We start from the raw sequence: 27,971 nt of genomic DNA on the forward strand, positions 1-27,971 counted from the left end.
ATTTTTTTTATGCTTTTCAGAGGATAGATCTTCCTGTTTTCTGTCATCGTGCAGGAGGGACAGAATAACCACATATGGTAGGGATTACTGTCCCAATGAAAGGTTTCCTCACATCTGTCATGTGAAGTTAGAGGGAGAAGATGATTGTGAATAAACCAGGAAGCAGTTTTCCACCAGAACCACATGTGCCAGTGTCTGGATTTTGAACTTTCTAACCTCCAGAGCTTTGAGAAATAAAATTCTATTGTTTACAAACAAGTCTGTGGTATTCTGTTATAGCCCAAATGGACTAAGAAATTATGAATTATGGAAATTATGGAAAATAACTAACCAAATATATAAAAATGAGTATACCCATATAATTGGAATTTCATGCCAACTGGATTTGAAAAGAATTGTGGTTTATTTAGTAAGTATACTGAATACTGAACTTTTATTAACATCTATGTATCTTTATAAATTAGGATTTTCACCTGTGACAGCTATTAAATGAAATATTGACATAAACTGATCTCAGATTTAGATTTTGAGTTATTGTACTGAAAGCTTTAAAATACTACTTACATAATAATGAACCTATTCAGCCAAAGTGATTCTCTAAAGTGTATTAAGATAAATAATTGTTCAGCCAAAGTGATTCTCTAAAATGTATTAAAATAAATAATTGTAAACTATCAACATAGTGATAAGATTGTAAGGAAGACTTTGTTTCATTAAAAATATTATAAATAGCCAAATTCTTTACTGTAAAATGGTATATTACATGGCACATGTTAATTTCAGCTTTGGTTAAAAGAAAAAAAAAGTATGTGAAGCCAAAAGTATCTTGAAGCCTTAAGTTTAATGAATAATCTCGAAAGAAGAGGAAACAATTGATGCAAATTCCTGGAAATGGGAATAGCAATAACCATATATATTATACTATTAACTATATAAGTAAAATTCCTCTCTTTACATTATAGGAAGCATTTTTCTAAATTGAAAGAAAAAGAAAAGAAAAAGAAAAAAAGAAAAATAGTTTTTTTTAAGAAAAATAAGTCAGAAGTGTGATTTTACTAATAACTGATTATTCTTGACCTGTTATCCTGAATCTAAAATGAATCTTAAAAGAAATTAAATTTATTATAAGGATTATTTTAGGAGGCATTTCACTTAAATTATTACCTATGATTTCTTTAAGAATTATTTTTATGAATAAACTATGAGCTCATTTACTTATTGTTAAGAATTCTATTAATATTAAAATAATTATTCAGAATCTAATGAATTTTAAAATATAATGTAGAATCTCAGTTTGAGGCATAACATGCAAGTCATTCATTTTTCTTAAAATATTTTAATATATTGGCACAATAGTACATGCAAATGTTTCTATTTGAAATACACTTTCATTTTGGACAATTCATCATTTTTTCCTGATTGGAATGTTCAACCATTTGTTTGTTTGTTTTTTAAAAATTTATTTATTTTTAGAGAGAGACAGAAGGAGAGCACGAGTGTAGGAAGGGCAGAAGGAGAAGGAGAGAGTGTATAAGCAGACTCCACACTGAGTGGGGATCTTGAAGCAGGACTCCATGCAGGGCTCTATCCCAGAACTCTGAGATCATGACCTGAGGCCAAAGCAAGGGTTAGAGGCTGAACTGACTGAGCCACGTAGGTGCTTCGGTACAACCAAGATAAACCATTAAACTCAGAAAGTATCATCCTTCATTTAATAAAATAAAAGAAAGCAGAAAAAAAAAATATATATATATTGTTAAATTGCATGATAATACACACACTAAACACTGAATTTGGTGTCTTTTTCATGTTTTTCTAATTATTAACCCTGGAGGGGAAAAGAGATAAGGAACTGTGACATAGTTCTTCAAGAAAAGAGAAAATGCAAATCATCTCAAGCTTTCTCTCTAAAAAAGCTGATAATTGAATTTCTAGAAATAAGCTACTAATGATTTGCTAGAACAGGGAATCTCAGAGTTGTTCTACATACCTCTATGGCTTTATCCAACCAATTGAAAAGCTCCATGAGGTCAAAACAATTTTCATGAAAATACTAAGGTATTATTTGTCTTTTATTTATCTTTTTCATTATGCTGATGCATGCATTTCTCATACAAAAATAATTTTGGTTAAATTTTTAACACCTCAGCATTAATCAATTAAGTGGGATCAAACTATATTAGTAGTCACTGCATTTTACACTTCTTGAACTGAGAGGAAAAATACAGCCAGTGCATTTAAGAATGTCTTTGCTGACTGTAATGGTTAAATTTTGTGTGTCAGCTTATCTAGCTTATAGTGCCAAAGGCATAGACCTTTGTCAAACACTAGTCTCAATGTTAATGTCAAGGTATTTTGTAGATGTGATTAACATCTGCAATCATTTGACATTGAAAAAAGTAGATTACCCTCAACAACGCCTTCAGTCAATTGAAGGAAACAGGTTTCCAATAGAAGAAAGAATATTGCATCAAGGCCTTAATAGAAATCCTCACTGAGTTTCTAGATCCCTGGCTTGTGTTATGAATTTTGAATTCAAGAATGCAAACATCAACTCTTATCTGAGTTTCCAGCCTAATAGCCTCCTATACAGATTTTGGACTTGCCAGTCCCATAAATATATGAGCCAATTCCTTAAAGTAAATACATATAAGTATATAAATATAAATTTAATATAAATATAAATATATATAAATGTGTGTGTGCATGTGTGTTTGTGGGGTTTTTGTGGGTTTGTTTGTTTTTGTCTAGAGAACACTGACTGCTACAAATTTTGCTACTGAGATTGGTTTCAGAGGGACAGAATCTTAAGGATGAGTTCTCTGAATTAGTTCTGGGGTTTGTGAAATTGACTCACTAATCTGGTTCTAATTAAAGATACTAATTATTCTATTTCCAGTGGCAAAGAGGGCACTCATCATCCATGACAAGAGGTGGCAGTAGAGATATGCAAATTATCACTGTTAGATACTCCTAACCAAATAGTTACAAGAGGAAAGGTTCTGAGTGACCAAGTATTTGCTATCATAAAACATTTTTATCAAATTAATGAGTGTAATGAGATTGGCTGGTTGCTCCTAATACTGCTGCACAAAGTACAGAAACAGAATGAGCTCAGGGCTTTACATTCCCTACGTGAATGACCTGGAAGTATCTATGTCTTCCCTGAACGAAACCCTTATCTCCCGTATTCACAAAGATGAGATTTCTAAAATCAAACCCAGAGCTTCATCCTGTGAGTGGTTGAATTACAGCCACAAATTGAATTCCCAACCTCACAGGGTATATGTTATTATGTAAATGCATTGATTGGAAAGGGATAGGATCCTGAAAATCGGAATGGGACATATGAGGAGGTCTTGGCGTAGCTGGAGACAATAACCTATACATACATTCTGCCAACTACTTACCTGAGGAGGCTGACTAAGAAAGCTGTAATGTCTTCCTTTTAGGTAGTTAGCTGGCAAGATACTGACTATATTCTTGCCAGGATCCACCCTTGCTACTCCTCTTTGTTTCAAAACTTTTAACTAGCTAGATTCAAGTATCAGTAGGGCTGAAAGATGAGGTACAAAATGTGACCTATGAGGAGATCTACTATACTCCAAAAGAATTACATGAATACTCTAATTTATACAGGCATAAATTCTGAAGATAGGGTGATAAATAGATATTAAGCGTCTAGAATAATGGCAGATGGAACATTAATTTGAATCTAACTAAATTGTTGATATGGACCCACTATACAGATATTTTGGATCCAGTGGTGTAGCTTGAAGGGTGTGGAAAGTCTCTGTTTATCTCATTGACTTGCTGAAATATAGACCCCCAAAAAAGTGGCCTACAATAAATTATGTTGAAATGCCATAACTACCTTGTATTTTGTAGAAGAAAGTATGAAAAATTTAGGGAGATTTGAATGTTAGAGTGGATTTATCACTAAGACCTGTTCACCCACTCAAGGGTACATACTTTTTACCACATCTCTGAAAGATATATCTGTGAGGGGAGACCCAGCATCCTTGAAGAGTTCTACAGGTGTTCTTTTTTATAGATCAGAGATTGCCGCCACTGAACTGAGATTCTTAATTCAATGGGAATAATTAGATGCCAAGAGGTCAAGTGACAACATTTAATTGCAAAAGACAAGGTGAATATGGTTACTATAATTAACAGAAAAGCCAAGTGGTAAACAGATAAGTCTGACTTGCAAAAACCATGGTGTCCCTAGAAGAGAAGCAGAGGGGCAGTCCTATAAACACTTACTTGATCTGTATAAGTAGAATAGTTCCAGGTCAAGTAAACCAAAGTTTAATCTGAATTACCAAGACAAAGAATCGTAGCTTCTCAAACAATTCCCACACTGGAGCCTGTTTATGAGCCTAGAAACACTTGAACAAAGGAGGGCTAGGTCTCTTAGAGTAAGGACCCCAGTACACTGCTAAAAATATATATTAATATACAAATATATATATAATATTTATTATTATATAATATATAAATATATTATTTATATTTAAATATAGATGTTTAATTTATATTTAAATATATATTTAAATATATATTTAATGTTTAATTTATATTTAAATATAAATTTAAAAATAAATATAAATAAATATAAATAATATATAAATATATTATTTATATTTATATATAAATAAAAAATAAATATATTATTTATATTTAAATATAAATAATATATTTGTATATAAATATATATAAATATATATTAATCTTTCTCTCAAATTCCCCAAAGGGACCAATTGCCAAAGTGACTGTGTTTTGTGGAAGAAGGAATAATCAGTCTTTCAGGGGATTGCTGGACACTTGCTCAGAATGGACACTTATTTAAAGAGACTCAAAATACCCCTGTGGCCCACAACAGTCAGAGAAAATGGTTATGGCACTCAATAGAGTTTTAGCTCAAGTTCATTTCAAAGTAGAACCAGTGGCTCCTCAAACACACCTTTTGGTTATTTCTCCAGGTCCAAAATGCGTAATTAAAATAAACATTGGCAGAATCACAGGACTGATTCCCTGACCTGTCAAATGAAAGCAATGGTGCAAAGTCTAAAAGGAAGCCACTAGAACCACCTTTACTTAGGAAAACAGTAACCCCAAAGCAACACCATATTACTATAAAGGATTGCAGATTAGTGCCACGAGCAAGGATTTGAAGGATACAGGGGTAGTATTCCTATGGCTTCTCTTCCATTCAATGTACCTGTTTGCCTGCACAATGGATAGTTGTGTAAAGGGAGAGAATGAAATGAAGTAAGAGAAGTATGTGGAGTAAATACTATGAGTGTGCAATTTTTCTATTGCTACATATTAAATCATGACCAGTTTAGCAACTTAAAACAACATATATTTTTCATTTCACAGTTTTTATGCATGAGTAGTCAGTATATTTTTATTACTCTCTGTTCCAGGTTGCATCATACTGAAATCAAGATGTAAGCCAGGGCTGTGATCTCATCTGAGGCTCAGAGTCCTTTATGATCCTTACTGGTTATTGAAGGATTTAATTCCTTTTGGTTGTGGGACTGAGGGTAGTGCTTTCCTTCTAACGATCAACTGGGGGATGTTCTGAGCTCCTAGAAACCTTCAAAAATTCCTGCCACATGTCCCTCCCCACATATCTTGGCAGATTGTTCCTTCAAGGCCAGTAGAAGGATCTCTCCCTCCCTTCAATTCTCTCTGACATTTTTTTAAAGTCTCATCCAGGAAAATGTCCACTTTGAGTAACCGAAAGTCAACTAATTAGGGACATAAATCACTTCTTCAAAATCTCCTTGTCATATAAATTGGTGTGATTATGCTAGTGATGTCCCATCATATTCACAAACCAATTTACAACAAATAGGAGGGGTATGTGCATCAGGAAGTAGGAATCTCAAGGCTTCCTGGGAGCTGCCTATCACAAAGACTTTGGGTGCTGGGCTGAGTTTTTAAAATAAAATGCATAAGTAATAGCAATTTACATTTAGAAGTAGATAGGAATAGAATAAAAATAAAGAGGGAGTGCTCTAGCAGTGTTCTGAAGACAGATTTGGAAATGTAAAATACCTGAGACATTTAGTTTAGATTGATTTATTAAATTAATAAGTTACTAATTAGAAAAATCCTTGAAATAAATAAAGTAATGTTAACCCAAATTAAGATTATTTTCCTTGGGGCACTTGGGTATCTCAGTCAATTCAACATTTGACTCTTGATTTTGGCTCAGGTCATGATCTCAGGGTTGTGAGTTTGAGCCCCCTGTCAGGCTCTGCACACAGTGGGGAGTCTCTCTCTCTCTTTCCCTCTGCTGCTTCCTAGCCCTCTGCTCATGCACTTTATCTCTCTCTCTTTCAAATAAATAAATAAATAAATCTTTAGTAAAGATTATTTATTTCATGTAATGAGCAATCATGTAAATTAATTAAAGAATTTCAAAGCATTAACAATAAAATGTGTGAATAAAGGGAAAGAATGAAAGCTAATGTTACCCAAGCCTGAGTAAGAAGAACATCTAGAAAAGAATTCTAATTTCAGGGGATAGAGTCCCAGGTAAGAGACTTGGTGCACTAATTGTCTATGGGTGATATAAAAATTACCATAAATTATGAATTAAAACAACATACATTTACTTCATGGTTTCAAATCCAAAATGTCAAAAATCCAAAATGGGTCATGCTAGGCTAAAATCAAAGTGCCAATCCAATTGTGTTCATTCTGGAGGCTCTCTGGGAGAATATATTCTGTTTTCCAGCTTTTTTAGGTACCCACATTCCATGGCTTGTGGTTCTCCTCATCCATCTTCAGAGTCAACAATGATATTTTGATGTTTTTGATATAGTAATATCAATTTATTCTGACCTCTTCTTCTACTTCTCTCTTTAAATTTAAATGATCCCTATAATTATATTGAGTCCCCTTGAAAAAAATCCAAATAATCTCATCACAAAGTCAGCTGATTAGCAATCTGGAGTTCATCTACAACCTTAATTCCCCTCTTACCTATAAAATAGCAGTCATAGCTTCAGGGAATTAAGATGTGACATCTTTGCAAGTCCATTCTTCTTCTTCTCCTCCTCTTCCTTCTCCTCCTCCTCTTCCTTCTTCTTCTTCTAATTTAAAAATACTTTATTGCTAAAAAAAAATGCTAACAATCATCTGAGCTTTAAGTGGGTTATGATCACTGATCACAGATCACCATAACAAATACAATAATAATGTAAATGTCTGAAATATTGTAAGAATTAACAAAATGTGATACAGAGACATAAAATGAGCAAACGCTGTTGGAAAATGATACCAACAGACCTGTTTGATTCAGGGGTGTCCTAAATCTTCAATTAATAATAATAAAAAAAGTTATATCTGCAAAGCACAATCAAGAAAAGCACAATAAAATGAAGTATGCCTGTACTTCCAAATTCCAATAACATTAATAAAATTCTAATCCACAGTAAGGGGAGAATATTGTCATTTGTCCAATCAGCATTTTCCAATTAAAATATATGTATAATAGGCTTATTTCTGTTACCCAAGGTTGTAAAACTTTTATTCATAACCAATAACAACAAATATACTGGCTCTGACTTATACATACATGATTTGTTACAGAAACAAACAAACAAAAAATCTTATAATAAACTTCCCAGATTTAAGATTTTCTAATATTCATGCTAAATAATTGGGAAGAATTTCAAGAATTTCCTGTTCATCTAGGTCTTTGTGTGTGTGTGTGTGTGTGTCTTGGCATTCTTCTTCTTCTTCTTCTTCTTCTTCTTCTTCTTCTTTTTAATTAGGTGTGTCCATTATTCTGCCTGTCACACATAGATAGAGAAAAAGGTATTCAAATTATGAATGTATTAGGTTATTTCACTTATTTTAGTTTCTTTAATAAAGTACACATTTTCCATTTTATCCCCAAGGAACAATGAACTGCAGTGGCACTGAGGTAGTCTGCTTGACCTGTTTTGCTTCTATTTTAGTAGATCCAATATTTACCCTAGATAAACCATTAAAATATCTATTCCTTAATATTAAAACCCAGTTAAAAAGAAAACACTATAAGGCTTAATTATTGAGTCCTGAATGGGAGAATAAACTCCGACTCCAGTATTCAGTGGCCTTCACCAAATTTTCTGATCTTTTTCGTTGTTCTCACAGAATCCTTATTTAAGCAGTCAAGTTTGTTTCATATCTAATTTAGATTTTTTCATTTTTTTAAATAATTGAAGTGTTGGAGCTACAGGTTTATATTTTGTCAACACAGGGATATTTTTGTGTATCTTTGAGAGTAAAGTGTTCAACTCTGAACAATGTCTGTGGCACCACAGACCCTAGCAGGTGAATTATTAATTTTTGTTTTTGTTTTTTTTTTTTCATTTTTGCATATGAACCATTCCACACACAAAATAAGAATTCCTCATTAACATTAATTGTTTATGCAAGGTCAAAAGGAAAAGACAGTCAACTCTAATTATAGCTGTTGTAAACTAGAAGTGATGTGTTACTAAATAACTCCTAACATCCTCAATTTTGTTTTTATAGGTTTTATAGGAAATGAGAAAAATGCATGTATCTCCAAAAGCATCAAATTAAAGAATTTGAAATGTACATGGATTGCATTCATTTTAAGTAAAAAGTGAGAACACCTTTGCTTACTATCAAAATGATTTTACTACTATTATTTCTCATATTATTATGGAACTAGAGAAAAATATTGTGTAGCAAATTTCAGGGAACTTATTCTTTCTCAACAGGCCTTTTTGTATCAAGAACTGGAATTCCATTTTTTAAATGTTTGAGAAATATGTTATTTATTATATTTACATATGGCAACCTCTTAGAGAATTCCTTAGGAATTCAGAAAGATAAATAATGAAGGATCATAGGGACAAAAACTAAAAGAGCTCAAAAGATCAGTTAATCCTCTACTCCACATTTTTTTTCCTCTTTCTACTTTTCTCCCCCTCATTCCCATTATTTCCTCTTTCCTTTCTTCCCCTGTTCCCTTATCTCTTTTCTTTTCTTCCTCCTCCTTTCTCTCTGATTCTTTATTTCTATAATTCATATAAATGCAAACTCTTAAACCCATCCAGAATCTGCTTACTTTTATTTCATGCATGGTCCATAGTAGCTCCAGACTGCAACGTACAGTTGCTTTGAACACATTCATTCATTCATTCAGTATTGTTGTGTATCTATTACATACTTCTCACTACTAAATGGATTTAGTATCAATCAATAAAGCAAGAATAAGGTCCCGTTTTTGTGCATCTTATAATGAAGAAAGACAGCCAGTAAATAATAAACAATGAAAATTAAATCATGTACTATATTATGATGTAGTAAGAATTATGAAAAATAAAAAGACTAGGGTGACCAAAAATGAATTCGGAAGTAAGTTACAATTTTAAATCAAGTGATTAGGAAAATTAGATTTCATTGTCAGCTTATTTGTGTGTTTCTTGACTATAATTCCCCAAGGGTGAAGATGTGATTGACCTAACTCAGGTTACAATATATTTCCATTTGATGTTCAAATAGTTGGATAGTGTATGTGGTATTTTCCAAGCAGTCATGCACCTCCATTAAATCTGTAGATTATGATTTGTTTACCACAAAAAAATACTAAACCAAGATTTCCTAATAAATTTATTCTTTAGGTGAAGATTATATCAAGTATCATTGGTCTATTTTCCAAGAGGTCAAATTTCAGCATATTTACAAGATTACACCAGGCCACCTGTTTTCTAGACCCACACCCACCATTCTGCCCAAGCTTCTCCTCTAAATGAATCGCTGGATAGCTGCTTAATTAGTTACTGTTCAGGGATTAAAAGCTCCACTCTTCAGCACCCTCCATACTATCTGTTTCATTGGTAAATACTGTCCTCAGCTCAATTGAAAAGTTACCAGAATGGTAAACACAACCTAAAAACAAGGAACAGGGCATTGTAGTCAGCTTCACATATATGCAGTTGTGAGCTGACACAGGTTCAGGTTATATACATGGTAGATTTAGGGAACGTTTATAAGCCAACAAAAATCCAATCTTCTTTCTACAAGGAAATCAATATGGAATGTTCTTCTAATAGCAGTCATTACTAAATGACAAATACAAGAGAAATAGCTAAGAGTAGTATTTTCTTGCACTGACCCTGGTCACATAAGGCTATCATGATGATATCTTTCTCTGGGGATTGACATTTATTAATGATAATTTTAAAAAAAAGTGACCATCTGTCATCTGCTATGATATCTACCTGTTTCCTTATTTATCCATATGACCATCACCATTACCTGCTATGGTTAGGCTTTCTGCTTTATCAGGTGTACTGTTTACCCACAGAGCAGGTAATAATGGCAAACTTGTTAGTTTACTTAGTCATATACTCAAGCAGATGTCATAGAGTCTAACTGTCCCTGAGAGTCTAACTTGGTAATGGAGCTGCATTCATAGTTTTCCCTAAGTTAGCTAGATGGGGTAAATAATTATCCTCCCCCAAGTGCCTATAGAATTATACACTGTAAAACCCAATGATATTGCATCTTTTGCATTAATATAAGCCTCTTTGGGTTCATATAAATTTAAATGTTGTCTAAGACTACTGAATGAGGAAAAAGGAAGTTGCTATGTGGGAAAGAGATTTAGTTTTATATTTGCATCCTCTCCTATTCCTTTATTCACACTTCCTGATTCTAGAAATTTTTCAGAGTAGTACTCTCTCTATATATATTTCCTCTTTATTCAATTTAAGTTATGCACTTTAACCATGCCTTTTCATCACCTATTTTGAGCAACAAATATCTTATTATTTCTGTGGATAATAAAGGATAAAGAAAATCATTCAATAGTGTCTCTTTGTCCATTTCTGCACATTGGTAACATTGAATGTATTCTTTGATCAGAAGAAATATCTTTGGTTAGAGGGCAAATTTATATATATTCATGTATTCCTATATATTCATATATTTAATTAAATGATATGTCTTATTTAATCCTGCAAACCTAGGACCTAACACAGTATCTTGCATTTACTCAGTACTTAAAGAATGACTTTTTTCTACTTGAATCAAAATAATCATTTTAACAGATTAATTTTGGAATCACCATTTTGCTGGGGTGGTGGGGAAGAGAGGATATCACAAAACTGTATGCCTTTCTAACAATCTACATTTTATAGAAACTTTCTCCTTAACTATTCCACCTCTCATGAATACCTAAGCATGGCTCCTGTTTTAAGCCATAACAGTGCTTGATGTACTAATAAAGATGTGCTGAGCTGTATAAAATCTAAGTTGAGTTGTCAAACTGAAGAGCACATGCCAACTGCTCTCTCCTGTGTACTCAGGATTTAAACTATGTTCTGTCCATAGCAAAACAGTCTTCAAAATGAATATATTACCATACTGGAGGCAACATTGCATTTCTGGCACATTGTTGCCTTTCTTTATTGAAACAAAAAGCCTCTGTATTTTCTTTATTAAAAAAAATAATGGTCTAAAGAAAACTGAAGTGAATACTGAAATTTTGGAAATTATCATCTCTAAATCTTGTAAAAACCCTTTATTTATAATTGTCATAATACTAATATTAAACCATGTGAATTTATTAGTGATGTCTACAAATAATAAAAATTATACTGTTAAATTAAATATGAATTATAATGTGGTGATATTAATATATATACATTATATATTTATTGTGTATATTATATGTACCTATTTATATACACAGGCATACATTATATTTTGCATATATTTAATCTCATGTTAAGATGTATGTAGTATATATAAATATGTAAGTATGGACATATATTTAAATAGATATGTTTAACTCTTATCCTAGTTAGATAACACTGTTAATGATTCTGTTTGAATTTCATTCAGGCTGAAAATAACAGAGTACCTCAAAGATTTCTCTTTGCTAAAGGCCATGAAAAATGGTAGTTTGAGGAGGGAAGGTAGCTTCATCATAAAAATTGGATTGACTTTGGATGAAGCCACACATACAAGAAGAAAGGAGAGGTAGGTACAAAGTTTGAAGCATTTTTTTTTCTTTCTCTTAGGGAGATTCTCTAAAAGTATGTACTAAAATTTAGATTCTTATGCAAGCTATTACCAAGGGAATGTGCTCAGATGAAACTGTTCAGAACAGAGTAGAGATAGGATTTGGGATATGAATGAGCAAACCAGGGCATCAGCTAAGTCCAGCTTTATCCTGATCCCAGGAAGAGTCTAAGAGCGTAAAGGGCATCAACTCTATGTTCTGACTCAGAGCACAGACATTTTTACATGCTTCCATTACTCACTGACAAGAGCTATCCCTTTCAGGAGTGGCATAGCTCCAAGCAACTTTGGTAAAGCAGCTCCAGGTAACTCAGGATACCTTCTGTGGACCAGTCCAGCTGTAAGCAGTTTGCAGACAATGACACCCACATAGGCTGGTAGTTGGGGGCATCAGTCCCAAAAAGGAAATCTCAGTAGGCATCAAACTAATTGACTACCTGATTCTAGGCTAATGTTGAATAATACCCATCACTTATGACAACATATACCATGTCAAAATTTTCCTCTAAAAATAATCTTTCTGGACTCCAATCCAGGTTCATCCCTCTTTTGTGGTTTCTAGATGTCAGAATTTTATCATTATTGTCTCTTTATCATTTCTCTTGCATTCCGACTTCAGATATGCAAAGGCAGCAAAGTGAATTGCTGTGAACAACTGAAAAGTAAGAAGGCTCAAAGTAGAGAAGCCAATCTTTCCTCTAATAGGACAAGCTGCAGGGATCCTAAACTTGTCCTAAGCTGGGGAGGGGAAGAAACTTGGATTTGGCTTGGGAAATTCAGCTTTGATATCATAATTATCTGTAAGTTTTGTTTTGTTTTTCATTTTATATTATAATTGACTTTTTTCTTTAGAAGAGTTTTAAATTTATTTTTAAAAAACTGAGTAGTCCCAATAGTTTATTTTTGTTTATGTTTCCCTTGCCTCAGGAGACATATCTAGAAGGAAGTTGCTACATCCAGTGTCAAAGAGGTTACTGGCTATGTTCTCCACTAGGATTTTTAGAATTTCAGGTCTCACGTTTTGTCTTTCATCCATTTCAATGTGTGTGTGTGTGTGTGTGTGTGTGTGTGTGTGTGTGGTGCAAGAGAAGTGTCCACCTTCATTCTTTTGCATGCTTCTATCCAGTTTTTCCAATACTTTTGTTGAAGAGACTTTTTCCCATTGTATATTCTTGCCTCATTTGTCAGGGATTAATTGACCATATAGTTGTGGATCCATTTCTTAGTTTTCTATTCTCTCCCATTGATCTTGTGTCTATTTTTATGCCAAAAGCATACTGTTTTGGGTACTACAGTTTTGTAATATATAACTTGAAGTCAAGAATTATGATGTCCCCAGCTTTGATGGTATAGGGACCTCCCCTTATCTATCACCCCCAAGTTTCTCCTATTGTTAACATCTTATATTAGCATGATGCATTTGCTATGGTCAATGAAAAAATAAACCAATATTGTTAGGTTATTTATTAAATAAAGTCCATAACTTATTGAAAGTTTCTTGATTCTACCTCATTTATTTTTTTTCTATCCCATGATATCACTATGTCTTCTTGAAGACATTTGTTATTTCTTCTTAGGTTCCATTTGTCTATGACAGTTTCTTAAACTTTTTTTTTTTTTTCCTTTTTGATGATTTGAAATTTTTGAGGAGTACTGGCCAGTTTTGTTTTTTTGTTTTTTGTGTGTGGTTTTTTTTTTTTTTTTATTTGTAAGATGCTCCTACAGAATCACAATTTTTCCACTGTTTTTGTCATAATTAGGCTAGGGTTATGGCTTATGAAGAGAAAGACCACAAAGGTGAATTGACATTTTAATCTTATCATATAAAGGGTAAATACTATCAATATGATTCAGCTTAGTTGATGTTGACCTTGATGTAGTGTTTGTCAGCTTTCTCTACTATTAAAGTATTATTTTTTCATTATTTTGATCTTGTACTCTTTAGAAGGAAGTCACTATGCACAGCTCACCCTAAAGGAGAAGGAGCTATGACACCCCTCACTGAAGCCAGAATATTGGCATAAATTATGTAGAATGCTGCATGGTTGATATTTTTTTAATTCTTATCCATTTATTTTTTCAGTCATTCATTTATATTAATATGGACTCATAGATATTCGTTTTATATTTTGGCTTGCAATCCAATACTAATTTATATATTTTTTGCATGAATTTTTCCAGTTTTAACCATTGGGGAATTCTAATGTGTCCCCTTGATCTACCTTCATCTATATGGTGTTTGTCTTCTTTCCTTCCTTTCTTCCTCTGTACTCTATTCTCCTTATATTTCCTAGGTTTCTGACTCTACAGTATGCTCCAGACTCATCTTATAAATCAGATAATCCAACACTGGACTCATCCATTTGTTCAAGGAACTCTGACTCATTTTATTAGGAACCAAGATCTGAGTGCTTTGTGTCCTTGCTACTGAGTGTCATTGTTTTTATGGATTTTTGGTTGGCAGACAAAGGCAATGTATATGTGTTAACCAATCTGTGGATATATACATATGTATAAATATTTCTAATGAAACCATCTGTACCTATATGAAGCCAAACATGAGTTTCATACTAACATCTTCATCTCTAATCCATCGTCACATGAATCCAGTGGTAACCTCCTCCCCTTGAAGATCTATAAATTGCCACTTCAATAGTAACAAACCTGGATACTACCAAATATTTTCCACTTACTTAATTTTTCAATTTCACTATACATTTATGATATATTTGGAAAAATTAACCTCTACTCCCACTGGAAAAAAAAAAAAAAAACTTTATCAATTAAAATACAGTGCTTGGGATGCCTGGGTGGCTCAGTTGGTTAAGCAGCTGCCTTCGGCTCAGGTCATGATCCCGGCGTCCTGGGATAGAGTCCTGCATCGGGCTCCTTGTTTGGCAGGGAGCCTGCTTCTCCCTCTGCCTCTGCCTGTCACTCTGTCTGCCTGTGCTCGCGCTCTCTCTCTCTCTCTCTGACAAATAAATAAACAAAATCTTTAAAAATAAAAAAATTTAAAAAATAAAATATAGTGCTTACATGCACATTCTTTTGCCATTAGTATTACAGGCTCTAGACATTTTTAAAGTTATATATATATTAGCACCAGTTCCTCCATCTTCTTCAGCAAAGTTGTTGCATATATTTGTAATACAACTAGATTCTCTTGTCTAAATCTACATTCCTTCCTATAGTCCTCGAAATCCTAAGAAATAATATAAAGTTCACTTCTTGCCATTAAATTTTTGGAATTTTAACAACTGCATAATGTCATATATCCATCATTAAGTATTATATAGAATAATTCAAGCAAATGGGCACCTGGATGGCTCAATCAGTTAAACAACAGACTCTTGATTTTGTCTCAGGTCATAATCTTGGTGTCTTCATGGGATCAGGTCCCACATTAGGCTTTGTGATAAGTGCTGAGTCTGCTTGGGTTTCTCTACTTCTCCCTCTCCCTCAGCCCTTCCCCTTACTTGCACACACTCTCTCTCATAAATAAATAAATAAATATCTTTAAAAAAAAAGAACAGTTCCACCAACCTAAAAAAATTCCCCTGCACTTCACTTCATCTTACATACATCTCATCTTGACCACTGATCTGGTTACTGTATTTATATTTTTTATGATGATGTAAAATATATAATGAACGAGTTAATGTAAAATTAAGAGCATAGGGGAGGAGTCAAGATGGCGGAGAAGTAGCAGGCTGAGACTACTTCAGGTAGCAGGAGATCAGCTAGATAGCTTATCTAAAGATTACAAACACCTACAAATCCAATGGGAGATCGAAGAGAAGAAGAACAGCAATTCCAGAAACAGAAAATCAACCACTCTCTGCAAGGTAGGACTGGCGGAGAAGTGAATCCAAAGCGACGGGAAGATAGACCGCGGGGGGAGGGGCTGGCTCCCGGCAAGCGGCGGAGCAACGGAGCACAAAATCGGGACTTTTAAAAGTCTGTTCCGCTGAGGGACATTGCTCCAGAGGCTTAACCGGGGTGAAGCCCACGCGGGGTCAGTGTGGCCTCAGGTCCCGCAGGGTCACAGAAGGATCGGGGGTGTCTGAGTGTCGCAGAGCTCACAGGTATTAGAACAGGGAAGCCGGCTACAGAGACAGAACTGAGGAGTGACTCTCAGCTCGGGGTTACCTTGAACCGGTCGGAGGCTCAGTCAGCTCGGAGCGCGGCCAGAGGCCAGGGTGGAGGGAGTCATTGGGCGATGTTCTCTGGGGGCGCACTGAGGAGTGGGGCCCCGGTTTTCTCGGCTCCTCCGGGCCAGAGACCGGGAGGCCGCCATCTTCATTCCCGCCCTCCGGAACACTAGGGAAAGCGCTCAGGGAACAAAAGCTCCCGAAAGCAAACCCGAGCGGATTACTCAGACCGGCCCCTGGTAAGGGCGGTGCAACTCCGCCTGGGGCAAAGATGCCTGAGTATCACTACAACAGGCCCCTCTCCCAGAAGATCAGCAAGAAACCCAGCCAGGACCAAGTTCACCTACCAAGGAGTGTACTTTCAATACCAAGGAGAGCGGTGGAATTCCAGAGGAGGAGAAAGCAAAGCACGGAGCTCATGGCTTTCTCCCCATGATTCTTTAGCCTTGCAGTTAAATTAACTTTTTTTTTCTTTTTCAATTTTTTTTTCTTCTTTGCTAAATTTTTTTAACTTTTACCCTTTTATTTTTTAACATTTTTTAACTAGTTTATCTAATATATATATATATATATATATATATATATATATATATATGTTTTCCTTTTTATACTTTTTCTTTATTGGTTTTCTTTTTTTTAATTTTTTTTCTTTCTTTCTGAACCTCTTTTTATCCCCTTTCTCCCCCCCCCCCAAGATTTGGGATCTCTTCTGATTTGGCTAAAGCATATTTTCCTGGGGTTGTTGCCACCCTTTTAGTATTTTACTTGCTCCTTCATATACTCTTATCTGGACAAAATGACAAGGCGGAAAAATTCACCACAAAAAAAAAAGAAGAAGAGGCAGTACCAAAGGCTAGGGACCTAATCAATACAGACATTGGTAATATGTCAGATCCAGAGTTCAGAATGATGATTCTCAAGGTTCTCGCCGGGCTCGAAAAAGGCATGGAAGATACTAGAGAAACCCTCTTGGGAGATATAAAAGCCCTTTCTGGAGAAATAAAAGAACTAAAATCTAACCAAGTTAAAATCAAAAAAGCTATTAATGAGGTGCAAACAAAAATGGAGGCTCTCACTAATAGGATAAATGAGGCAGAAGAAAGAATTAGCGATATAGAAGACCAAATGACAGAGAATAAAGAAGCTGAGCAAAAGAGGGACAAACAGCTACTGGACCATGAGGGGAGAATTCGAGAGATAAGTGACACCATAAGACGAAACAACATTAGAATAATTGGGATTCCAGAAGAAGAGGAAACAGAGAGGGGAGCAGAAGGTATATTGGAGAGAATTATTGGAGAGAATTTCCCCAATATGGCAAAGGGAACAAGCATCAAAATCCAGGAGGTTCAGAGAACCCCCCTCAAGATCAATAAGAATAGGTCCACACCCCGTCACCTAATAGTAAAATTGACAAGTCTTAGTGACAAAGAGAAGATCCTGAAAGCAGCCCGGGAAAAGAAGTCTGTAATGTACAATGGTAAAAATATTAGATTGGCAGCAGACTTATCCACAGAGACCTGGCAGGCCAGAAAGAGGTGGCATGATATATTCAGAGTACTAAACGAGAAAAACATGCAGCCAAGAATACTATATCCAGCTAGGCTATCATTGAAAATAGAAGGAGAGATTAAAAGCTTCCAGGACAAACAAAAACTGAAAGAATTTGCAAATACCAAACCAGCTCTACAGGAAATATTAAAAGGGGTCCTCTAAGCAAAGAGAGATCCTAAAAGAAGTAGATCAGAAAGAAACAGAGACAATATACAATAACAGTCACCTTACAGGCAATACAATGGCACTAAATTCATATCTCTCAGTACTTACCCTGAATGTTAATGGGCTAAATGGCCCAATTAAAAGACACAGGGTATCAGAATGGATAAAAAAACAAAACCCATCTATATGTTGCCTACAAGAAACTCATCTTAAACCCGAAGACACCTCCAGATTTAAAGTGAGGGGGTGGAAAAGAATTTACCATGCTAATGGACATCAGAAGAAAGCAGGAGTGGCAATCCTTATATCAGATCAGTTAGATTTTAAGCCAAAGACTACAATAAGAGATGAGGAAGGACACTATATCATACTCAAAGGAACTATCCAACAAGAAGATCTAACAATTTTAAATATCTATGCCCCTAATGTGGGAGCAGCCAACTATATAAACCAATTAATAACAATATCAAAGAAACATATTGACAATAATACAATAAGAGTAGGGGACTTTAACACTCCCCTCACTGAAATGGACAGATCATCCAAGCAAAAGATCAACAAGGAAATAAAGGCCTTAAATGAAACACTGGACCAGATGGACATCACAGATATATTCAGAACATTTCATCCCAAAGCAACAGAATACACATTCTTCTCTAGTGCACATGGAACATTCTCCAGAATAGATCACATTCTTGGTCCTAAATCAAGTCTCAACCGATATCAAAAGATTGGGATAATTCCCTGCATATTTTCAGACCACAATGCTCTGAAGCTAGAACTCAATCACAAGAGGAAATTTGGAAAGAACCCAAATACATGGAGACTAAACAGCATCCTTCTAAAGAATGAATGGGTCAACCAGGAAATTAAAGAAGAATTGAAAAAATTCATGGAAACAAATGATAATGAAAACACAACGGTTCAGAATCTGTGGGACACAACAAAGGGAGTCCTGAGTGGAAAATATATAGCGGTACAAGCCTTTCTCAAGAAAAAGAAAGGTCTCAGGTACACAACCTAACCCTACACCTAAAGGAGCTGGAGAAAGAACAAGAAAGAAACCCTAAACCCAGCAGGAGAAGAGAAATCATAAAGATCAGAGCAGAAATCAATGAAATAGAAACCAAAAAAACAACAAATCAATGAAACTAGGAGCTGGTTCTTTGAAAGAATTAATAAGATTGATAAACCCCTGGCCAGACTTATCAAAAAGAAAAGAGAAAGGACCCAAATAAATAAAATCATGAATGAAAGAGGAGAGATCACAACGAACACCAAAGAAATACAGACAATTATAAGAACATACTATGAGCAACTCTACGTCAACAAATTTGACAATCTGGAAGAAATGGATGCATTCCTAGAGACATATAAACTACCACAACTGAACCAGGAAGAAATAGAAAGCCTCAACAGACCCATAAGCAGTAAGGAGATTGAAACAGTCATCAAAAATCTCCAAACAAACAAAAGCGCAGGGCCAGATGGCTTCCCGGGGGAATTCTACCAAACATTTAAAGAATAATTAATTCCTATTCTCCTGAAACTGTTCCAAAAAATAGAAATGGAAGGAAAACTTCCAAACTCATTTTATGAGGCCAGCATCACCTTGATCCCAAAACCAGACAAGGATCCCATCAAAAAAGAGAACTACAGACCAATATCCTTGATGAACACAGATGCAAAAATTCTCGCCAAAATACTAGCCAATAGGATTCAACAGTACATTAAAAGGATTATTCACCACGACCAAGTGGGATTTATTCCAGGGCTGCAAGGCTGGTTCAACATCAGCAAATCAATCCATGTGATACAACACATTAATAAAAGAAAGAACAAGAACCATATGATACTCTCCATAGATGCTGAAAAAGCATTTGACAAAGTACAGCATCCCTTCCTGATCAAAACTCTTCAAAGTGTAGGGATAGACAGCACATACCTCAATATTATCAAAGCCATCTATGAAAAACCCACCGCAAATATCATTCTCAATGGAGAAAAACAAAGCTTTTCCGCTAAGGTCAGGAACACGGCAGGGATGTCCGTTATCACCACTGCTAGTCAACATAGCACTAGAAGTCCTAGCCTCAGCAATCAGACAACAAAAGGAAATTAAAGGCATCCAAATCGGCAAAGAAGAAGTCAAACTATCACTCTTTGCAGATGATATGATACTATATGTGGAAAACCCAAAAGACTCCACTCCAAAACTGCTAGAACTTGTACAGGAATTCAGTAAAGTGTCAGGATATAAAATCAATGCACAGAAATCAGTTGCATTTCTCTACACCAACAACAAGACAGAAGAAAGAGAAATTAAGGAGTCTATCCCATTTACAATTTCACCCAAAACTATAAGATACCTAGGAATAAACCTAACCAAAGAGACTAAGAATCTATACACAGAAAACTATAGAGTACTCATGAAAGAAATTGAGGAAGACACAAAGAAATGGAAAAATGTTCCATGCTCCTGGATTGGAAGAATAAATATTGTGAAAATGTCTATGCTACCTAAAGCGATCTACACATTTAATGCAATTCATATCAAAGTACCATCCATTTTTTTCAAAGAAATGGAACAAATAATCCTAAAATTTATATGGAACCAGAAAAGACCTCGAATAGCCAAAGGAATATTGAAAAAGAAAGCCAATGTCGGTGGCATCACAATTCTGGACTTCAAGCTCTATTACAAAGCTGTCATCATCAAGACAGCATGGTACTGGCACAAAAACAGACACATAGATCAATGGAACAGAATGAGAGCCTGGAAATAGACCCTCAACTCTATGGTCAACTCATCTTTGACAAAGCAGGAAAGAATGTCCAATGGAAAAAAGACAGCCTCTTCAATAAATGGTGTTGGGAAAATTGGACAGCCACATGCAGAAAAATGAAATTGGATCATTTCCTTACACCACACACGAAAATAGACTCAAAATGGATGAAGGATCTCAATGTGAGAAAGGAATCCATCAAAATCTTTCAGGAGAACACAGGCAAAAACCTCTTCGACCTCAGCCGCAGCAACATCTTCCTAGGAACATTGCCAAAAGCAAGGGAAGCAAGGGCAAAAATGAACTTTTGGGATTTTATCAAGATCAAAAGCTTTTGCACAGCAAAGGAAACAGTTAACAAAACCAAAAGACAACTGACAGAATGGTAGAAGATATTTGCAAATGACATATCAGATAAAGGGCTAGTGTCCAAAATCTATAAAGAAGTTAGCAAACTCAACACCCAAAGAACAAATAATCCAATCAAAAAATGGGCAGAAGACCTGAACAGACATTTCTGCAGAGAAGACATCCAGATGGCCAACAGACACATGAAAAAGTGCTCCACATCACTCGGCATCAGGGAAATACAAATCAAAACCACAATGAGATATCACCTCACACCAGTCAGAATGGCTAAAATTAACAAGTCAGGAAATGACAGATGCTGGCGAGGATGTGGAGAAAGGGGAACCCTCCTACACTGTTGGTGGGAATGCAAGCTGGTGCAACCACTCTGGAAAACAGCATGGAGGGTCCTCAAAATGTTGAAAATAGAACTACCCTATGACCCAGCAATTGCACTGCTGGGTATTTACCCTAAAGATACAAACGTAGTGATCCGAAGGGGCACGTGCACCCAAATGTTTATAGCAGCAATGTCTACAATAGCCAAACTATGGAAAGAACCTAGATGTCCATCAACAGACGAATGGATAAAGAAGATGTGGTATATATACACAATGGAATACTATGCAGCCATCAAAAGAAATGAAATCTTGCCATTTGCGACAACGTGGATGGAACTAGAGGGTATCATGCTTAACGAAATATGTCAATCGGAGAAAGACAACTATCATATGATCTCCCTGATATGAGGGATAGGAGATGCAACATGGGTTAAGGGGGTAGGAGAAGAGTAAATGAAACAAGATGGAATTGGGAGGGAGACAAACCATAAGTGACTCTTAAAGATTTTATTTATTTATTTATTTGACAGAGAGAGACCAAGCAGGCAGAGAGGAGGGCAGAGAGAGAGAGAGAGAGGAGGAAGCAGGCTCCCTGCCAAGCAGAGAGCCCGATGTGGGACTCAATCCCAGGACCCTGAGATCATGACCTGAGCCAAAGGCAGAGGCTTAACCCACTGAGCCACCCAGGCGCCCCCATAAGTGACTCTTAATCTCACAAAACAAACTGAGGGTTGATGGGGGGAGGGGGGTTGGGAGGGGGGTGGGATTATGGACACTGGTGAGGGTATGTGCTATGGTGAGTGCTGTGTAGTGTGTAAACCTAGTGATTCACAGACCTGTACCCCTGGGGATAAAAATATATGTTTATAAAAAATAAAATTAATTAAAATTAAAAAATAAATAAATAAAATAAAATAAAATTAAGAGCATAAAGGTGTCCCTGGGTGGCTCAGTGGGTTAAAGCCTCTGCCTTAGGCCCATGTCATGATCTCAGGGTCCTGGGATTGAGCCCCACATCGGGTTCTCTGCTCAGCAGGGAGCCTGCTTCCCCTCTGTCTCTGCCTGCTGCTCTGCCTACTTGTGATCTCTCTCTCTGTGTCAAATAAATAAATAAAATCTTAAAAAAAAATTAAGAGCATAAAACAGCTAGAATCAAATACTAATTATAACATATCAGTTTGGGAAAATATGTCATAAGTAAAAAAGACAGAAAATATTCAGAAAAATATACATATATTATTAACATTTGTAAATGGGTAAATAAATCAAAGAAATAAAGATGGCATTATATTTTGAAGAAACAAGTCAAAATGTTAATGATCTTTTTAAAAATTTCAAAGAATGTTAACACTGATTTTAAAACTGGGAAAATGAAATAAGAGGCACTTTATACACACACACACAACTCTGCAATTAGAACAATAATAATAGCTATATGTACTATTAATAATACTGTTAAAGATGAATAATTAAATAATAAGGATATTTTCACAGTAAATTTACTGATTTTTATTGTTTTTAAATTTTAATATGAATATAGCTAATATTCAATGTTATATTAGTTTCAAGTATAAAATACAACGATTCAACAATTTTATACATTATTCAGTGCTCATCATAATAAGTGAATGTTAATTTGAAGAAATAATAAATTGTAATGCTGGGAGGTAGTGATTAGATGAAACACCTTATTAACAATAAATTAACAGGGATGCCTAGGTGGCTCCATCATTAAGCATCTGCCTTCAGCTCAGCTCATGATCCAGGGGTCTTGGGATCGAGCCCCTCGTTGGCTCCCTGCTTGGCAGGGAGCCTGCTTTTCCCTCTCTCTCTCCCACTGCTTGTGTTCCCTTTTGCTGTGTCTCTGTCAAATAAATAAAATCTTTAAAAAATAATAATTAAACAGTATATAAGGAGGTTTTTAAAATTTTCACAGGAAAATTAGAAATGTTTATTTTTGTCTAAATATAAAACTAAATGACTGGGAATAATTTAACATACAAACACATTGTAATAGAATGGAAACAGTGCAGATTTTAAAGATCTTATTTGCAAAAATGAATGTACTAGCATAAGATAAAGACTTGTCATTGAAAATAACAAGATACAGCTCTACATAAGTTATTATCAAATTTTGGGCAGGAGAAAACTTAAAATCCATATAGATATATATTTTTATGCACACATTAAAAAATAAGCCACTGTGGTCATAATAAATAGATGGGAAAATAACAGGAAATGAGAACAGAAAATTAATGGAATGAACACAGGTCATGTAGTACTTCTAATTTTTTTTGAGGATATGGAAAAAGATAATTGCTAATTAATTATTTCATATTTTACAATGTTACTAATCAATGAAATGCAGATAAAAATAATTACATAGTTGATCAACTTAGCAAGATTTTCAAAAATAGCAAGGATCAACATAGATAAGAATAATGAATGAGCTGTCTCTTCAAATTCTGTTTAAATTATAATTAAAAATTAATTTTGTGCTATTTATCAGAAAATTTACCAATCCTTATGCATCTTGACATAATAAACCCTTTCTGGAATGCTGATCTAAAAAAATGTCTCACATACACAATAATTTATTTGTAAAATTTTATCATATTAACAGTAACCAAACATTACAAAAGATAAACTTTAAAAAATATAAATTTATAAGTACATTGAGATTGTTAGATTTTTTTTAAAGATTTTATTTTTATTTATTTGACAGAGATCACAAGTAAACAGAGAGAGGCAGGCAGAGAGAGAGAGACAGAGGAGGAAGCAGGCTCCCTGCTGAGCAGAGAGCCTGATGTGGGGCTTGATCACAGGACCCTGAGATCATGACCTGAGCTGAAGGCAGAGGCTTTAACCCACTGCGCCACCCAGGTGCCGCAATGTATTCTCTTCTGTACCAGAATTTGGGACCAATTGACAGATGGAAAAGGAGGCAGTTAAGTGAAAAACAATAGGCCTTAGATCTGCAAGAAATTCGAATTAGATGAATTCAGCTACTTGGGCACTGTCTCACATTTTCAGACCTCTGCAGAAAAGGGGTTAACCGTTTTACTGCACGTAAAAGAGAAGACTATAACACATAATATGTGTAGGCATGTAAATATCAAAATATCAAAATCCCGTTAGTTGCTAAGACACACAGGGCCTATTTTTTCTCTCAAATTCATGAATATGTAGGAGCAGTAAGTGAGAAGTATCATAGTAGTGTTTCCCCCTGCAAAGAACATGAAGCCAGGGAAAAATAGCACACTCCCAGATAATAGTATATCATAGACTGAAACCAGCCATAAGTTATATTAAATTTATGGACCATTGTTAACCCCATGATAATATAGTGCATGGTGAATATAATGCACAGTGAAAATTCTGGATACTAAATTGAACCTGCAATTTGAATTTGTTTGTAAACATATATTTACAAAGAAATTATTTGTAAACATCCAAAAACCAACAGTTATTTTCTCTATGTAGTGGGTTTGCCTTGAATTTTGTTTATTTCTTTAAATTGTAATTATTTTCTAAAGATTTATTTATTTGAGAGAGAGAGAGAGAGCTTAGTAGGGGGATGGGCAGAGGGAGAAAGTCTCAAGTGGACTCCCTGCTGAGTGTAGCGCCTGGTGCAGAACTTGATCCCAGCACCCCATGATTATGATCTGAGTCAAAGCCAAGAGTCAGCCTCTTAAAAAAGTGAGCCACACAGCTTCCCCTTTAAATCTTAATTACTTAAAAGTAAAAACATATGCATTTGGAAACACAACAACATTCTGGATAGCCTAACAAAATATAGTAAATAAGATTCATTTGTTCTTCTTTACTATTTTTCTCTGGGAGATTTTGTATGTCTATATAACTATATTTTAGGAAATGATTTATTTAGTTCATTTAGTAGTGCACTGTATTTTTCATTGACTATTTATTCTTTCATAAAGGAGTTTCCATTTACATTGTGCCAACTATCGACCATGATGCAAAATGAAACTTTAAAATGTTACTCTTGACAGAACAGTATAAAAGAAAACCCTAAAAATCTAAATCCCAATCATCATCAAAGAAGGCAGTTAAATAAATGGCTCTTTGTAAAACACATTCAAATCAGGAATAATCTCTCACATTCTCATAATTAAATATATATATATATATATATATATATATATATATATATATATAAATATATATATATGCAAGAATGATCTAGAAATGGGGTGCCTGTGTGGCTCTGTCATTAAGTATCTGCCTTCACCTCAGGTCATGATCCCAGGGTCCTGGGACGAACCCCACGTTGGGCTCCCTGCTCAGCAGGAAGTCTCCTTCTCCTTCTCCCTCTGCTCTTCTACCTGCTTGTGCTCACTCTCATTCTCTCTCTCCCCCTCTCAAATAAATAAATAATATTTTAAAAAATCTCTTTAAAAAAAGTATGATCTAGGAAAAATAATTTTAATTTTCTAGATTACTGAAGATAAGAAGAAACTATTGTAGCAGAACAAGAAAAACTACAAGGATGCTTCATTTGGAAACAATAAAGTGGAAATGAATTAATTGAATGTGAATAGATGCTATCTGGGCAAGGTGATCTGGATTAAATCAATGCTGAGGCCTGAGCTGGCTCAGAAAGCTGAATTAGTTACCTCCTCAGATCTCAGTATTCTGTGTTATAGAACAATTCTTTAACTAGATAACATTTAAACTCTAATCTACATTTAAAATTCCATTTCTGGCATTTCAGCATACCCAAAGAAGGGATTCTCATTCTTTTTGTTTTGTTTTGTTTTTCCTCTCTCTTCCTTTGCCTGTACAGCTTGTGATAGTTAGAAACCTTCAACAAAAAAAAAGAAAAAAAAAAAAAAGAAAAAAAGAAACCTTCAACAAATCTAGGATGATGTAACATGAAAATTCATATAATAGTTTAACACATTCCAGACAATTAGAACTAGCTACTAAAGCTGGAGAAAGCAACACTCATGAGTGTAAAGGAAAGTGATTTTTCCTAACAAGAAAATTTGTTTAAACAAAATACCATTGCCTTTTAGTATAGTAAATACATATGAAATTATTTTTAATAAAAAACAGAAATTTGAGTAATTTATTGATAAAAATTAAGAAATAATATCAAGAAGGTTTACCCTGATATTTAACAATTTATTAATGTATGCCACCATTCCACTGTATATTTGGCATCCATTATTTGATAGGCTATACACTAAATATTGAAGATATATCCCTTGCTGTTAGAGAGTTTGTTGTTTCGGTAACATTAATATGAGGGGAGATGGGATTACTAACTTCAAATGATTTTGAATTATTTATATTATCTTCTTAAGTTACCAAGCAAACTTTTGAGCAAATATGTAACCTCTAAATTTCAGTAGTTGGACAGAACCCAGGTAAAACATTCCTTTCTCAAGTTATGCTAAAAAATGCCTTTAGTTAGGTTCACAAACATTGTGAGGACAAAATAATATAAATAAATAAATAACAAATAAAAATAAATAACAGGGACTTTATCATTATTATAAGTGTTAAAGAAATTATGTAGACAATGGAGATGGGTATTATTTTGATAGTCCAATAAATGAGTACATGCACTGTTAAATGATTCAACTATTAAATATTCAATAAATTATTATATTCATAATGAAATATTGAGAATTATAGCTAAGTATAAAAATAAAGGAAGAATATAGAAAAAAAGGTAATTTTTTTCTTATTATCCTTAACAAGTTTTTATTTATCGCTCCTTTCCCACTTAGGTTGTTTGTTTGTTTGTTTGTTTTTTGTCAGAGTGAGTGAGCACAGGCAGGCAGAGTGGCAGGCAGAGGCAGAGGGAGAAGCAGGCTTCCCGCTGAGCAAGGAGCCGGATGTGGGACTCTATCCCAGGACACTGGGATCATGACCTGAGCGGAAGGCAGCCGCTTAACCAACTGAGCCACCCAGGCGTCCCCCCACTTAGCCTTTTTGTCCTGTCTTTTTTTAATATTTAAATAATGTGAGGGCTGTAAATATGAAATATTTCTTTATCTTTGACATCTAGATGGAAGCTAGATAAATAGGAAGTACTCAAAAATATTTTATTGACTGTGATGGACATAGTAATTATAAATTTAGGTTACTTTTGTATACCAGCTTTAGTTTACACGTTCTATTCACCATTATAGTATTAAACAATCTAAACTCTTTGGTAAGTAGGATACTCAAAGCAAAGTTATTATGAACTTACTTGTTAAAATGTGAAGAAACTTAAAGAAGTATATATTGCAGGACCAAAAGCAGTATTTGTGAAGTTGTTGAGAAATATTGCTCTTACTGAAAAGAGAGTAATACTTCACTTAAAACTAATGAACTTATATTTTAAGTTTTTGAATCGCAAATAAGATTATAAGCAGATAAAAAGGCAGGAAAAGAGAGAATAAACCACACATCCTTTTACTTTTAAATTGCTTTCACACTCAAATTTCTTACAAAATATAGCAACTCACTTAAAATTACCTTACCATTAACAAATTTTTAAACCTTCAAAATCAGTAGAATTTGTAGATGGATTTGTTGGG

The 27,971-nt window shown here is 34.6% G+C and overlaps 1 long non-coding RNA gene across 1 annotated transcript in view; it reads left to right on the top strand.

Annotated features, from left to right (window-relative positions):
- Positions 1–24,291: 24,291 nt before the first annotated feature.
- LOC125093620 (uncharacterized) overlaps positions 24,292–27,971 on the top strand; it is a 426,585-nt gene continuing 422,905 nt past the window's right edge. Inside the window, exon 1 of the long non-coding RNA XR_007125299.1 lies at positions 24,292–24,619. This is a non-coding gene — a long non-coding RNA (uncharacterized LOC125093620). The remainder of the gene's footprint in view (positions 24,620–27,971) is intronic.

This window comes from Lutra lutra, chromosome 2 (assembly GCF_902655055.1).
Source record: "Lutra lutra chromosome 2, mLutLut1.2, whole genome shotgun sequence".
NCBI classification, from domain to species: domain Eukaryota; kingdom Metazoa; phylum Chordata; class Mammalia; order Carnivora; family Mustelidae; genus Lutra; species Lutra lutra.